Genomic DNA, 16,997 nt, shown 5'->3' on the forward strand with positions numbered 1-16,997 from the left:
CCAATCACGCCGGGTGCCAATAGAGCGTCAAAAGCGGCCGTCGCATCAATTGTTTTGTAGTATAATCAAAAAAGTGTTACAGTGGTCCCTCGTTTATCACGGGAGTCACGTTCTAAAAATAGCCCGTAATACGCGAAACCGCGACGTAGTCAGCGTTATTTTTTACAATTATTATAGACGTTTCAAAGCTGTAAAACCCCTGTAAAACCACTTTATACACTTTCTCAATCAGGCATGAACATTTTCTCACTTTCCCCTCGTGGGTAAACACTCTCAAAGTTCAAACCTTAGTAGAAAAATAAGACCAAACTGTTTTCAGGCCCAAACATTTGTTTGAGAAATAAAAATAGAACGTTTTCCTATAAATAATTATGATGGCTTTTACGAGGTCTGTCAATAAAGTAACGGTCCTTTTTATTTTTTTCAAAAACTATATGGATTTCATTCATGTTTTTACGTCAGACATGCTTGAACCCTCGTGCGCATGCGTGAGTTTTTCCACACCTGTCGGTGACGTCATTCACCTGTGAGCACGCCTTGGGAAGGAGTGGTCCCGCCCCCTCGTCGGATTTTCATTGTCTGGAAATGGCGGAATGAAAAGGACTTTTTTTTCCCATCAGAATTTTTTCAGAAGCTGTTAGAGACTGGCACCTGGAAACCATTCGAAAAATTTATCTGGCTTTCGGTGAAAATTTTACGGGCTTCACAGAGAATAAGGTCTGTTACTACAGCTTTAAGGACCCCTTTAAGGACGCTCGGCGCGCTGCGCTCCGAGCTGTGACGACGCGGTACAAGCCACCGGACCATTTCTAAACTCTGTGGCTCTGTGGATACGAGACCGACGTGTACTCTTTCTCTGGTTATCACAAGAGCTGGACATCAGCCATTTTCCGGCAGATTTCACTTTTAACAAGAGATTTTGTCATGGAAAGCCGCACGGAGGCTTCGCGCGTAAAGACCGATTCACTTTGGAAGCGAGACAAAGGAACACCTCCATTTCGGCGTGTCAGAGGACAAGTTTGGACATGTCTATCTCGGCTTTCAATGCTTACCAGTCCAGTAAGTATCAGTGAATTTGTGGAGAGCTGGTTCATTTTGGTATATAATTTACATCACCTCTCGACCTGGTGTATATTTTCAGCGCAGCGTACGCCAACGACCACATTGATAAATGCCAAGTAGCGCAGCCGTTTTGGCATATAGCCCATATACGCTCAAATATCGCCGTACGCACGTTGATACATGAGGCCCACTGTGTGCTCTGACAGACATGAGCTTTAATATGTTATGAGGTTATTGCGAGGGAACGCAATAATCTGGGCCAAATAAATAAATAAATTTAACCACCATGTTCCCAGGTGGGCTCCGTACAAATGCCTTTTTTTTTTACAAATAAAAAAATGGCATATTTTACAAAAGCACATTTATATATGTAAACACCCAACACACACCTCACATTAACATGTTGGTTTTTACATAGAATGAATGAGTCAACCAATCAGTGTTTGGAGGCACATTTTACCCATAATCCCTTTCGTATCTATCTGTGTTTGTTATAAAAGTTAAGAATTAGTGCAGTATTTAACATTAAAATACATAAGTTATATTGTAACTTTGTACAAATGACAGAATTGACATTAATGGAGTTATTCTATTGGTATTAATTTTATTTTTAAATCCAAACCTTAAGTCAGTACTGCTTTATTTTCCAGGACCTCCGCCTTACAGCGAGGCTGTTATTGAATAGAGTTGAGCTTCACTGCTCCTCTCAACCACGTCTCTGCTGTAAGCTATGTGATAAACAGGAGCTTCCAGCAGGGGGCAGGATGCTCAAAGAAGTGCTGACTTGTTTGGGTTTGTGGTCACCTTTCATGCTACCAGAAGTGATTGTGGTGTTAAAACTCAAAATCAGCTTGTTAGTCTTTGCAAGTGTAAAGGAGACAATACTGGAAGTTATTGGTTATCTGTAGCTTCTGAAAATTTTTTGGGTTTAGCTTTATAAAAGATAACTTTTCAGTTAGCTGATTACGTTATTGAAGCTAACTTTTTGGTTAGCTGTGCCCACCACTGAATGAGCCCCAGACTCGGGGTCTATAGTTACCCTAAACATTGCTGCCATTGTATCCGAGGGCTCTCTTCAAGAAGGTGACCGTTCTCTTAATTGCTGATAACGGCACCTCATGGGCACTTTGGTGACCAGGGTTTACCATGAGGTACTTCTTCAGGTTCTTCTTCATAAGCCCTGTTGCCCCCACCACAACTGGTATTATATCTATTCGTTAAATGACCATATTATTTCAAGGTCATTTTTAAAGGTCTTGTAATTTTGTGATCTTTCCCCTTTCGGCTCGATTCAGCTGTCACCGCTGATGGTTTGACCTCTAACCTTAGAGGTATAGCAGCAGACATCATGAACCGGTTCTAGTTAATAACCAGAGCTCATCCGGGTTTATTCTCCCAACTATTTCCCCGCACTATGCAGGCGAGGAAAATTATGAGAGACCCCAAATAAAATTCAATGCCTGAAACATTTCTTGAATACCGTTGTTTTGGTAACATTTTTTCTTGCATGCGACTTGGAACACTGTCCAATTCTGGGCGTATTTCATGGTTTTCATGACCAAAATTTGGTCATGAAAACCATGAAATTTAAAATTCTAAATTTTGCAATGAAGAGCAGAACTGTAATGAAACAAACAAAACCATCAGAATTAAAATGTATCACAAACTGGATCCAAAAAGCATTTAGGTGAATTTTCCAAACAAAATTTAATGACAAAAATTCAAAGTTTTGCAAGGAAGAATTGAAGACAGTTTAGAAGAATCAAACTAAATAATCTGAATCAAAATAAAAATCAAAGAGAAGAAACATTTTGCATACATTTCCACAAGGAAGAATTATGAACAGTGTTTAGATCAATCTAACAAAATCAACAGAATTAAAATCAGAAACTGAAAAAGTGTTTGAATTTCACTCTTTTCACGAAGAAAAAAAACAACTACATTTTCAAAAACAATTCAAAACTTTAATATTTTGTGAAGAACCATGAAGAACCATTTCCTTTGAAGTAAACAAAAATGTGATAATCAAAATCCATCAAGAAGTGAAGAAGTTTTTAACCAAAAAAATAAATAAATTTAAAATTTCATCACACAGAATCAAAGCATGCAGCAGGACTCCTGACACAGACGCTATCACACACCTCGAAGACAGCAACACCTTGCTGACAGGTTAAACACCATGAACATCCAAACACAGGAGGTGATGGTCTCGTGGTTAAGCGTTGGACTCGAGACCAGAGAATCCTTGGTTCAAATCCCAGCCTGACCGGAAAATCACAAAAGGCCCTTGGGCAAGGACCTTAATCCCAAGTTGCTCCTGGTGTGTAGTGAGCGCCTTGCATTGCAGCACCCTGACATCAGTGTTTGTGTGAATGTGAGGCATAATTGTAAAGCACTTTGAGAGTCTGTTGCAGACCAAAAAGCGCTCTGTAAATGCAATACATTTAACACTTCACACCACGTTTTAGTCCAAATCTTCTGCCACACTGAAACCCACCTTTTTTTCTCTTGGATTTCTTTTCAATAGAATGTAACGAGCCCCAGAACTGGGGTCTGTAGTTGCACCCAACCATAGCTGGCACTGCAACCGAGGGCTCTCTTCAAGATGGTGATCGTTTCCTTAACTGCAGACAACTGCACCTCATGTGCTCTTGGGTGACCGGGGATTAACTCAAAGTATTTCTTCAGGTTCTTCTTCATCAGACCTGTTGTCCAACAACAACTGGGATGATATCGATGTCTTTCAATGACCATGTTGTTCATAGGTCATTTTTCAGGTCTTGGTATTTCGTGATTAGGGATGGGTATTGATAAGATTTTATCGATATCGATGCCATTATCGATTCTGCTTATCGATCCAATTCTTATCGATTCCCTTATCGATACCTCTTGTGAATTTTGTACTAAAAGTAGGCTTTACAGGTTTTCTATGTATTTCCTTGAGTCTTAAAGTAAATAAATATGAAATTGGTCACTGTACCCTTGATCTCTGGACATAAATAAAAATAAACAAAACGGTGTTTCACTTTGAAGTTATTAATTCAGACTGGATTCTATCGTTCTATCTTGACTTGTCAGAGAGCGTTTGGAGCTGTGTGAACAGAACGGAGGACGATTCTCGTTTCTTTCTCGCAACAAGACAGGAGTCCCAGTTAGTAACTTTAATTCGCACAAACGTGACTCACGATTGACATATTCAGGGATGAAAGTGGTGAAAAACAAAAAAAAGCTGAAACCCAAAATTACTGCCACCACCACCTGCATGAAAATGTTTGAATTCTAGAAGCTCTGAAATACAATCTGGGACTATTCCAGATGATAAACTGGAGTGAGTGCAGCATCCATTTAGTGAGAAACCCCCCCCACCAACTTTCCTTTTTCAATTTCATTCCAGTAGTATTCTGCTCTTACTACGATGCAGCAGTTTTCTAGTTTGGCAGATAGTTCTGGAGGAAATCACTGAAGAAATTAACAAATTGCAAATATGGTTTGACCGGAACAAACTGTCATTAAACGTAAATAAGACAGAGATGAAATGGAGGTGTAAGAGTCACTAGGTGTTCACAGGAAACACTTATTTCTGTATTTATTTATTTATTATTTATTTATGTTCATTGTTAGTTGCTATTATATATTTTCTGTTGTGTTTTCTTCAGGTTCTTTTTGTCTCTTTCTCTAAAATTGTATATAATAATCATTAGATTATTAATATATAAACAAAAATAAATTTAAGAAATATTACAATTTGAAAACAAATGCACCCGAACGTGATGACAGCTGCAACTGCTTAATGCTAACTAACATTGAAAATGCCATAGACATGCTAACACATTAGTATCGCTCCCGTGTTTAAGTTATAAAATACATCTATCAACTGTTTCAGGAGACCATAACAGGTCGTTTTAACATAGAAAAGGTAAATAATACTCACAGACGTATGCTCTTTAGGGTTTTAGCGGGGGAAAATTAATTCTAAAGAAAGAAAGTATAAACGAAGCAACAGATCGAAGCACTGCTTCAATCTGGGAACCACTGCTTCGATTGGTTCAAGGTTCAGAGTAAAGCAGCGCTGCAGAAAAGTTGATCACGGACCCACTGCAGGGTCTGTAATCAATGTAGAGAAATTATCATTTTACTGACAAACACCCGCCAAAACAACGGCCACTCTGAAGGACCGATAACGGAATCGTTAAGCACAAAGCTTATTGATGTCGGTAGATCGAATCATTTCTTAACGATACCCGAAAAGAACCGGTTCTCGATACCCATCCCTATTCGTGATCTTTCCCCTTTCAGCTTTATTCAGGCCATAGTCATTAGGGACTGTCACATGTATGATTTTGGCTGTTTTCTCTTGCTTGTTCAAGATGACAATATCAGGTTTGATTGCACCTCCTTCCATATGTCTTCCTGCTGGGATCTCTTTGTCGTAGGAGACAGTTACTTTTCCGTTGGATGAGACTGGTGCTAGCTGATGCTCCCAGATGTTTTCCTTGACTTCCATCTCCAGTTCCTTACATATTTTCCAGTGGAGATATTGACAGATCTTGTTGTGTTGGGATGTATAATGTCCGTCTGCCATGAGGATCTGACATGCTGATGTTAGATGATTTACACTCAACAGCTGTATGACAGAATCAGCATTTATCATTTTGTGAGATCTTTGACATTTGTTTAAAGCCATTTGTTAGAAGTCCCTGATCTTGTGCTCTAATCAGAATTCTTTCTCCATCAAAACCAAGTTCTCCATTTTTCAGCCACTGCATTGATCCAAGTTTGTCAATGTTTTCTTTTTCCAGTTCTTCTTGGAATCGTCCGGCCCTTTTGTGTTGTTTCCATCTGTCCACTCGATGTTTTCATTCTCTTTTGCTGTATTGTTCTCTGGTCTGTCTTGCAAGTTTTGTTGCAGGTGTCAGATTGTTGCTTTCCTCTCTCTTCTAGGAGGTCTTCTGCCAAGTTTTTTGCCAGTTTGATGACTGAGGTCTGCTCGGATAAGGTCTTCTTGTGATGCTGTCCTCCCTTTTTCATGAGTACTTATTCAGAGCTCTTTAAGTACTGTCCAAAACTTATTATTAGAGATGTACCGAATCCTGATTTTTAAGGTCCTGCCTGTTATGTGTCGGACGCAGCTCGGAGAACCGACCAGCGTTTGAAGGACCCAGTATGAAATAAGCAGAGCACGGTTCAAAGGCTAACTGAATTTAATACATAACAGTGATAATATAACAAAAAGGTGCGGCCTGGGGTGGTGCGCTCCCAGCAGCGCTAACGGTCCGGAGCCAGAAGCTGTTTCGGACCCAAGGACCCCGCCGACACCCCCCAGGTGGCCGCAACAACCGAGTCTGTAAAAGAAGGAACCATTATGTGAGTCCACACTCTACACACAGAACACTTAAAGGTGTACAAACAGCAAACACTTCCTGGCTTGATTACTGATCAGCTTCCCAACCTGCAGGCATGGAACCTCCCGTTCACAAAACTCCACTGCAGTGGAAGCTGATACATGACTAACAAACAGCTCAATACAATAAGGTGTGAGGGACACCACATTTACTGACTGTATAACTGTTAGTCACAAAATCTAACGTACCTCAGGAAGTGTGCTGACGAGCGTGAGACCTCACCCCCTCCTCTTTCACAGACTGTGCATCAAACCTGGACGTTCTCAGCATCCGCTGCTGATGAGATGGCTCCCAAGACGACGATCTCACCCGTCTGGTCACAAGGTCGAGTCTCTGGCAAATACACACTGTGCACTCCAGTCTTAAATGCCAACATGCTCCAATCCATCCAGATGCACCTCAGCTGTGAGTCCTGACGAGTCGCAGGTGATCAGGGTGAGGTCCTGACAGCCTCAGCAACACAGCCACTCAGTCCCAAATGCACGCCACCTGGGAGGAAACACAAAAGGCAAACAAACCAGCAGCCAGGCCCCCCCAGCCATATAACACTGCCGAATACCGAATCAAGTGCTTAAGATTTGGCCAAAACCGAATACCGAATCCTACTCCAATCATCAGCTAGTACATTATAATGCAATGAAAACCATTGCACAGTGTATTTCCTTTCCTTAACAGTAAGATAAAACATAGGCAATAACTTCTACCATTATTTTTTTATTTGAATATAGTCACACTTAGAGAACACCACTGAAATGTTAAGCTTAAAGCCATTCAGTGTACAGGCTTAGTGTTCTGTTCATTCCAAGAACAAAGAAAGAGAGCAAAAAGGTTATCTTCTCTTAAGCCTGGTTTACACGACAGGATTTTAAAATTATCTTTAGGTTTCCAAAACCTGAGAGACCACACACATGAAGATTAAAAATCATAGCTCTAACAGGTTTGGTGGTACAGTGTGTGGTGTTTAGCCACACGGTAAGAACAACAACACGAACAGATTTCACGCACGGACATTCACAGCTCAGACAGGAAATCTCGCAAAATCTCTCAAGATTAAACGTGACTTCAGAGTAAACAAACGGAGATACTTTGTGGACTATTTAAAACAGAGGGATAAAAACGATACCAAAAAAAAAATAAGAAAAGGCGTTAATTAAAGGAGTGGAGACAGCGTGACCACCGGACTTTCTGGTAAGTCAGAACAGCTGTTTTGATTTTATTTTCCGCTCCGTACATCCAGTACCTCGCGTTCTGATTGGCTGAATGTCACATTCAGCAGGCTGCATGCTTGTTTTGGTCGGAGGACAAACACACATAACGATATCTGCCCTTCCGAGCAGATCAGAGCGCTCTGAACACACTACACACGGGAGGAATATCTGATAAGATTATCTTTAGCGTCATCACGATTGTCGGGGCGTCCTTAAGATTGTCGGAAGGGGAACATCGGGTCCGATATCGGCCTAATTATCCCGCCGTGTGAACCCGGCCTTAAACATTAACGATATAATCACGTTGTGCTAACACGCGGTCGGATTCGGTTCGGTTGGCGCTCTAGGGTTCGGCCAAAACCGAACCCCGTCAACAAGGCCAATGTTCAGCCGAATCCGAAACTGAATCTTGGATTCTGTACATCTCTACTTATAGACGCTCTGTAGGCTGGTTGATTTCAGTGAGACCCAGACCTCCTTCTCTGTGAGGGAGATATATTCTGTCCATGCACTGATTTCTGTATGTAACCTTGTGGAGGGTGAGCATCTTCCTGGTTTTCGTGTCCACGCTGTGGCCAGTCAACTGCCAAACCCAAAGGTCACCACTGGTATTGCAAACAGGTGGTGACCTTTGTGATCTTGTTTCATGGTGTCAACTTTGATTTGCAGATAAATGCTAAATGGACTGCATTTATATAACACTTTGCAATCTGCATCGGACGCTAAAGTACTTTACAATGATGCGTCACATTCACCCATTCACAAGCACACCAATGTCACACTGGGACCTTGCCCAAGGGCCCTTAGTGACTTTCCATTCTGGCTGGGTCTTGAATAGAGGATCCACTGGTCTGAAGCCCAATGCTTAACCACTAGACCATCACCTCCCTTTTAAAGCGGTTTATGTATTCCTGTTTGACTCTCACTCCCATTTTCTTATGATCTTTTGTCGTATTTTCTTCATTTCCCAAGTATTTGTATGTGGAGTCTTCAGCCAAATCTTCAATGTAGCTCCCTTCATCCAACTGTATGTTTTCTGTTGTTCACTTTTTATCTTTTTTGATTGTGCACTTTGAGCATTTATCCAGTCCAAATTCCATACCAACGTCTTTGGAGAACTTATCGACTGCTACCATGAGCCAACTGAGTCCCTGATCTGAGTCAGCAAAGACTTATAAGTCAAAAACGTTTTGATCGATTGCAGTTTGTTTGTATTACAACATTTGTAAAGAGGTGTCATTTGATTTAAACGGCGTTTTGCTTTGAAGTTATTGATTCCGACTGGTTCTATCATTCTAACTTGACTCGGCAAAGAGCCGCGCAGTGTTTGGAGCTGTGTGAACAGAACAGAGGACGATTCTCCTTTCTTTCTCACAAGACAGGAGTCCCAGTTAGTAACTTTAATCCGCACAACAGTGACTCACGATTGACATACAAGGTCTGTCCAAAAAGTAACGGACCTTTTTATTTTTTTCAAAAACTATATGGATTTGAATCACGTGTGATTGCATCAGCCAAGCCTGAACCTTCGTGTGCATGCGTGAGTTTTTTCACGCCTGTCGGTTGCGTCATTCGCCTGTGGGCAGGCTTTGAGTGAACACTGGCCCACCCCCCTCGTCGGATTTTTATTGTCAGGGAACTGGCTGACTGCCACTTTGCTCCATGATTTTTTTTTTTCAGAAACTGTTAGAGACAGTCAGTTGGAAACCATTCGAAAGATTCAGATGGCATTCGGTGAATATTCTGTCTGCGTCACACGGATTAAAACCTTTTTAAAGACGGCCCACAGCGGCGGAGGGCGCGCGGCGCACTGAGCGGCCATTGACAAGCTGGATCGACCAGATCATTTCTAAACTGAACGCTGTGTTGATCCGGGACATCGTGTGACTACCACAGAAATGGCAAGAGAGCTGGACATAGCACTTTTGCGGCACATTCCACTGTTACAGGAGATTTTGTAATGAAAGACGTGCGGAGGATTTCGCGCGTCGGCACAGAGCCACTCATGACGCGCAAAAAAAAAAAAAAAAAAAAACACCTCCGTGTTGGAAACCATTCAGAAGATTCAGATGGCTTTCGATGGCTTTTCAGTCAAGTGAGTATCCGAGAAATTGTGTAACACCTGGACATGCCACAACATGTCCTGTGAGACTTCCAGCACTTCCTTACGATACCCAAAAGGAACCGGTTCTCGATACCCATCCCTCGTCTTCAGTTACTTATCTTTTTCTGAAGCAACCTTTCTGTTCATCTTCCAGGTAGCCATCAGTGTCCAGATGTTCATTAATGGCATCAGCTATGAGCTATGATTCCTGTCAGCCATTTGTATGTTGTTGTTCGGCAGCGGATGGGTCTGGTTAGCTGTGTTTCCTTGGTCTTTTGGACCTGTATGAATTTTCATGTGTCTGTTCAGGCTGCACTTATGTCCAAATCTTTGACCACATTCAGAACAGCCAAATTGTTTTTGTCTTTTTTTTTTCCATTTGCCTTGAATTTCCTTCTACTAGAGTGCAGTGGGCCCCAGACACGGGGTCTAAAGCTGCACCCTTAAAATTACTGGCTTTGTAACCGAGGGCTCTCTTCAAGATGGTGACCTTTCCTCTCCTCAAATACTGCCTTTAATCTCCTGCCCCTCAAGTTTGAGTAGGCGAAGCAGCGAGAGATCTTTTTCTTCTCCCCAATGGACCAATTTACAATGATGCAATTTAGCCCATTGATGGTGTTGTTGCTGGGGTCAAAGATCAGAACTATCTGGTGGATGACACCGCTGATCTGGTGGATGACCCAGCTGAGTGCTGCAACAAAGATGTCTTCCCGCAGCACTGGGAGACGTTGCACCATTTTCTTCATACGCCCTGGTGCCTAGGCGCTTGGTGGAGGTTTTAGCTGGGGTTTGTTTCTTGTGAAACATCCTCATACCAAGATCTCTCCTGGTAAACCCCTTCACAGTGGGACCGAGGACAATCGAGGCTTGTGTCCAGTAGGAACTCCAACCCACCACCACCCACCAATTTTTGTCCTGAGTGAATTATCATGTGTTTTTTCAGGTTGCCCTTTTGTCTAAATCTGCGACCACATTCAGAACAGACAAATTGTTTGTGTCCTGTGTGAATTATCATGTGTCTTTTCAGGTTGCTCTTAGCTCCAAATCTGCGACCACATTCAGAACAGCCAAATTCTTTTTGTTGTGTGTGAATTATCATGTGTCTTTTCAGGGTGCGCTTATCTCCAAATCTGCGACCACATTCAGAACAGCCAAATTGTTTGTGTCCTGTGTGAATTGTGTGTTTTTGCAAGTCGCCCTTTTGTCCAAATCTTTGACCACATTCAGAACACACAAATCGTTTTTGTGTTGTATGAATTATCATGTGCCTTTTCAAGTGGCTCTTATCTCCAAATTTGCGACCACATTCAGAACAGGCAAATTGCTTTTGTCCTGTATGTATTATCATGTGTCTTTTCAGGGGGCCCCTTTCTCCAAATCTGCGACCACATTCAGAACAGCCAAATTGTTTGTGTCCTCTGTGAATTATGTGTTTTTGCAGGTCACCCTTCTGTCCAAATCTTTGACCACATTCAGAACACACAAATTGTTTTTGTACTGTGTGAATTATCATGTGTTTTTTCAGCTCGCCCTTTTGTCCAAATCTTTGACCACATTCAGAACAGCCAAATTGTTTGTGTCCTGTGTGAATTATGTGTTTTTGCTGGTGGCCCTTTTGTCCAAATCTTTGACCACATTCAGAACAGCCAAATTGTTTGTGTCCTGTGTGAATTATCATGTGTCTTTTCAGGTTGCCCTTTTGTCCAAATCTGCGACCACATTCAGAACAGTCAAATGGTTTCTTTCCTGTCTGAATTGTCTTCTGTTTCTGTGTTTTACTCGAATCAGAACAGCTCAATGGTTTCACGCTTGCTTGCATCCCCTTGTATTGCTCTGAACTGTTCATGGGTCCAGGTGCTTGAGAATACATAAATTCTGCCTCAGCAATGTTACATCTGCTTGAACTAACAATACTGCTATTTTTTTGACAGTTAAAACTTGACAGAAGTCCTCTGGTCTGTTTCCAGTCATATCTATCATCAGTCTGAGTTCCAGAACTGTCTGAACTCCTGCCACTGGTATCTGGTTGTAAATGACTGTTTGGACCTGAGTTGCTGGCTGGTTGTGGTCCTCCATCGTCCTCTCCATCAGCTTCTGCTGTCAGTGTTCTGTGTACAGATGAGCTGCTAGCTACAGACTCAGCCTCTGTGCTCTCATCACTTGGGCTTTGATGAAGCTGTGATGACTCTGTTTTTTCATCATCATTTTCACTCTTCAGAGAGACGGCAGTGAAACCAAACTTGGTGAGATCTGCCTCCTCCAGCTGCTGAAGCTGCTCTCCCTCCTGACTTATCCACAGCTTCTCTTCTTCTTTAATGTCCTCCTGGTCAACACTCAGATTCCATTCCTGGTGTTCAGGGAGAGTTTCTTTTTTATTCAACAACAACGGCTGCATGTCTGCAAAGAAACAAATTGAGAATAAATGTTAGAACAACACTCATTAAAATAAAGTATCAGAGTGGTGAGTTTGACCTGATGATAGTAGGTTTTTGCACTGATTGAATTGATTAAGTGGAAATATACAGCACAACCCGGTTTCATAAAACAGTCTCATCTTTAAGTCTCCTAAACTTACTTAGTTGAGTAAAGCCTCGGTGACACGGCACTTACCAAGGACACTGAAGTCAAAACTTGTAGATTAGCCATCTAACGTTAGTCGACGATTTTCATGGGCATAAGCAGCCTCACAAGTGTCGCTGGCACAAAATGCCTCCAATGAATGAGTTTTGTTTACTTCCGGGTTGGTCGTCTGCTACAACCATAGCTGAGTTTACCACATCAGAGGAGAAGCACTCCTGGAAAAAGGATCCTGCCTTCTCCAAAGTAAAGAAAGCTCTCCTTTTGGAGGCATATGAGCAACATAAGGGTGCTCTTGAGTGTTTCAAAGGAACATCGGCCCTAGCTGCCAAAAGACGGGCTTGAGAGGAGATTACAATGTTCCTCAATAGGGAAGTGACATCCCTCAAAATTCGGCACACGTTCGACTTGCAGACGTGGATGGTGTCACCGATAACCTGCTGAATGGTTCCACAGGCGGAAAACTTCAGCTCAATCAAAATCTGAAAAGGGGTTGGCAGGACATTGTTCCTTCTCATTTGATGGTTGATTGCTGGAGCTGTCATGTCCACGATGAAGAAAACTGCAGACGGATGGAAGCGGTATCACTGTTGAACCTCGGTGTACGTAAACATCTCCAGTGGCTTATTCTGGTCCCGGTACACCCGCTCCTGCAGCAACACTCTCCTTCCTTCCTTCCTGCTCCCTCAAGTGGTGGTACATGATAGCTGCCATTTCTGAAGTAAGACACTGAAGTTTTGTTGACTAAAATAAGATTAGCCTCCTCTGTAGCAGGCTCAAATCTAACGCTGCATTTACACATAACGGCGACAAGTCACAAATGCCACGAAGTACACATTCTTGGCCGTTGATCACAAATGTGATGATTCGGGGCAGAGGCGTCAGGTGTCCTCAGGAACTGCTGCAACCTGTTACCACAAGTTACAATTAATGGCACATGTTGCTGGAGAATAATCAGGAACCATTACGCACGGTCAAGAATAATGTTCCCCGTTGTTGCCCGCTACTGCGCATCGTTAAGTTCTGTCACGTTGTGAACGAGGTGAATTGTCTACACACACACACACACACACACACACACACACACACACACACACACACACACACACCCATATTCATCCAACCGAATTCAGATCGCTCCAGTTTTTCAGAAGAACTTTGTGACTGCATGCGTAGTTGGGCTCTGTGCCATGGAGTGGTGGAGAGAAGAGGAGACGGACAGAGTCAGATGTGTGGCTTCATGCGGCTCTGGTCTCACGCGTTTTCCCAAACATCAGGCACATGGAGCAGGTGGAACACCTGCAGGAGCGCTGAAGAGCACTGAAATGAGACTTTTCGCCGACTTGGTGTCAGCAATCAAACTGCATGCGGTGCAGCAGGGTTTAATTGTGCGCATGCTTCTTCCTCTGCCAGACTGGAGGAGGTGCAGAGATGTCTGGCTGCATGTGAGTCTCCTCTCACTCCCCAGGTTCCTCTGGTTGCTCAGACTCCTTCTCCCAGTCATCGGTTACAACAACAGGTGAAACACCTGCAGGAGCGTTCTGAGGAGCTTCAGCAGGAACTGTGGAACGACACTTGGCTGACTTTGTGTCACTGTTCCTCTTCTACATACTGCATCAAATTGAACGCTGTGGGGCAGAGTTTAATTATGTGCACGTGACAGAAAACTGATTCGTCATGGCGCGCAGTAAAATGTGACGCTGCGTTAAAAGTCGTGTCAAAACTTGACAGTTTCCGTGTCACTTCGTAATAACGCGTGACAGTTTGGGCTCCAAGAACCATCACAGGAACCACTACGAACGTTGTCATGTTCTGTTAAGGATCAATACTCATCAAGACGGATCAATACGCTCAGTTGTGACCTCCACGGTGTGAGACGACATGAGGGTGGTGTGTGACATTCGTGGAAGATTGTTTGACAGGCAAAAACATGCTCCACGAATATCAAGAATATCACGCAACAACACGCACTATTAAGAAACCTATTCAGATGCGTTAAGTCACATTAAGAATATCAGGAATGTGTCATGAATGACAGAAAAATGACATTCGTAACGCGTCTTGCTTATGTGTAAACGCACCTTAAGCACTTTGTGCAATGGCTAACGTTAAATGAATAGCTGAGTTTAGTCAACAAAACAAAATTACGCTGCTTCATGAAACTGGGCCAAGGAGGATTTGTTTTACATTTCACACATACTTTAGCTGGACTCTAACGTAATGTCAAAACTCAACTATGACATGAACACATCAACGGTGACATTACAACTCAGTGAAAAATATATAAGCCAACTATTTTAATTAATATTTTAGAATGTTGCTGACCTCAAACACAATGCGAATGAAACTTCATTTCCACAGCACATTTTGCCATCTGATAAACGTGTTCAAAGAGCTTTACAGTGATGTCTCACATGCACCTCTTCACACTCATGAAGTTGGAGCAATTTGGTGTTTAAAACCTTTGTACTTTTCAGATCTTACAGGGAAACAAGGATCCTCTGCTGTCAAACCCGTGGCTTTGAACTCTTGACCTTGGTTTTCAAAATTACAGAGACGGGGGGGGGGGGGGGGGGTTCACACATGGAAGTTGCAATCAGAAATATTCAACTCCACAAAGATTTTATGGATTTATCAAAGTTATTTTTTTTTAAAGAGCAAGATTCTGCTTTGGATGACTTCTTCATGAGTTGAGAGAGATATAAAATCAACACAAAAAATACATGATGTTGTATTTGTGTTTAACAGTACATTTGGTCCACCCTGTGGGCTCACTACCCACGGGGGGGAGCCGCTGGTGTTGGGTACGCTGCCCCATGGGTGGCGGTGAAAGTAGAGGGGCTCGGTGGACCAGACCTAGGTGGCAAGGGCTCACTCGGTGGGTGTGCGTCACCTCCCTGTGGAGGAAGGAGCCGGAGATTGTGCAGGAGGTGGAGCAAAAACAGTTAGATCTGGTGGGCCTCACCTCTACGCACAGCCTCAGCTCCTGAACCACTCTCCTTGATAGGGGTTGCGCCTTATTCTTCTCTGGAGTTGCCCAGGGTGTGAGGTGCCGGGCAGGTGTGGGGATACTCACAAGGCCCCTGCTGAGCACTGCTACGTTGGAGTTTACCACAGTACATGAAAAGGTTGCCTCCCTGCACCTTCAGGTGGCCGAGGAAAAACTCTGAATGTTGTTTGTGCGTATGCACCGAACAGCAGTTTGGAGTTTTTGGCCTTCTTGGAGTCCTGTATGGGGCTCCCATGGGGTACTACATTGTTCTGCTGGGGGACTTCAACACCTGGAGAGCTGTGACCTGGGAGGAACGGCCTCCCCAATCTAAACCTGAACGGTCGTTTGTGAATTGACATCTGTGCTCGTCACGGACTGTCCATAACAAACAATGTTTGAACATAAAGATGCTCCTGAGTGTACATGGTACCAGAGCACTCTAGGTCGAAGATTAATCATCAATTTTGTGATCGTCTCATCTGTTCTGAGGCTGCATGTTCTGGACATTCAGGTGAAGAGAGGGGCAGAGCTGTCAACTGTTCACCATCTGGTGGTGAGTTGGAGGACTTTGGACAGACCTGGTAAGCCCAAACGGATAGTGCGGGTGAACTGTGAACATCTGGAGGAGCCCACTGTCCGACAGAGCTTTTCTAGTATCCCTGTGGAGGTTGGGGGCATTGAACCAGAATGGGCAATGTTCAAACCTTCCACTGCTGAAGCTGCAGCAGGGAGTTGTCGCCTGAAGGTCTTAGGTGCCTCAGGGGGTGGCAACCCTTGAATACCATGGTGGACACCTGGGGTCAGGGAAGCCATCCAAGTGAAGGAGGAGTCCTTCCGGGATCTGTTATCTCTGAGGGCTCCGAAGGCAGATGCAAGGTAGCGACAGGCCCAAAGGCTGACAGCCTCTGCTGTGGAAGGACTTCAGAGCAACCACAGAAGACGTTCAGTCGGCACCTAGGTGCTTCTGGGGGAATGTGAGGCACCTCAGGAGGGGAAAACAGGGAACCATCCACGCTGTCCACAGTAAGAAGGAGATTCTGTTGACCTCAACTGAGGATGTAATCTGCCGCTGGAAGGAACACTGAGGAACTCCTGCATCAGACCGGAGCACCCTCTATAGTAGGGGCAGAGCTGGAATTTCCCTGGGCGAAGTCAATGAGGGAGTCAAACAACTCTGCAGTGGCAATGCCCTGGGAGTTGATGAGATCTGTCCAGAAATGTTGAAGGCCTTGGGTATGGAGGGACTATCTATGGATGAGATATCTCTTCAACACTGTGTTGTGCCTAAGGAGTGGCAAACTGGGGTGGTGGTCCCCATATTTAATAAAGGGGACCAGAGTGGGTGCACCAATTCCAGGGGCATCACGCTATTCAGCCTTCCTGGTAAAGTCTCCTCCAGGATGCTGGAAAGGAGGGTTCAGATGGTAGTCGAACCTCTGACTGAAGAGGAACAATGCGGGTTAGGGACCCAGGCATACTCCAGGATCCTGGAGGGTGCCTGGGAGTATGCCCATCCAGTCTATATGTTTTGTGAACTTAGAGAAGGCGATGATGTCATAGGCCTGCCTCTTGAAGCTCAGCTGCTCACAATTAATGACATGTAGTTGTTAACAGGGTCATTTAATATACTTTTTTGTTCTTGCTGAACCATT

At 43.6% G+C, this 16,997-nt stretch overlaps 1 long non-coding RNA gene across 1 annotated transcript in view; it reads right to left on the reverse strand.

The window, feature by feature from the left end:
* Nucleotides 1–12,113: 12,113 nt before the first annotated feature.
* The window catches only part of LOC117530241, a 43,258-nt gene continuing 38,374 nt past the window's right edge, over nt 12,114–16,997 (reverse strand). Inside the window, exon 3 of the long non-coding RNA XR_004566250.1 lies at nt 12,114–12,173. This is a non-coding gene — a long non-coding RNA (uncharacterized LOC117530241). The remainder of the gene's footprint in view (nt 12,174–16,997) is intronic.

Source organism: Thalassophryne amazonica, chromosome 18 (assembly GCF_902500255.1).
Source record: "Thalassophryne amazonica chromosome 18, fThaAma1.1, whole genome shotgun sequence".
NCBI lineage: Eukaryota > Metazoa > Chordata > Actinopteri > Batrachoidiformes > Batrachoididae > Thalassophryne > Thalassophryne amazonica.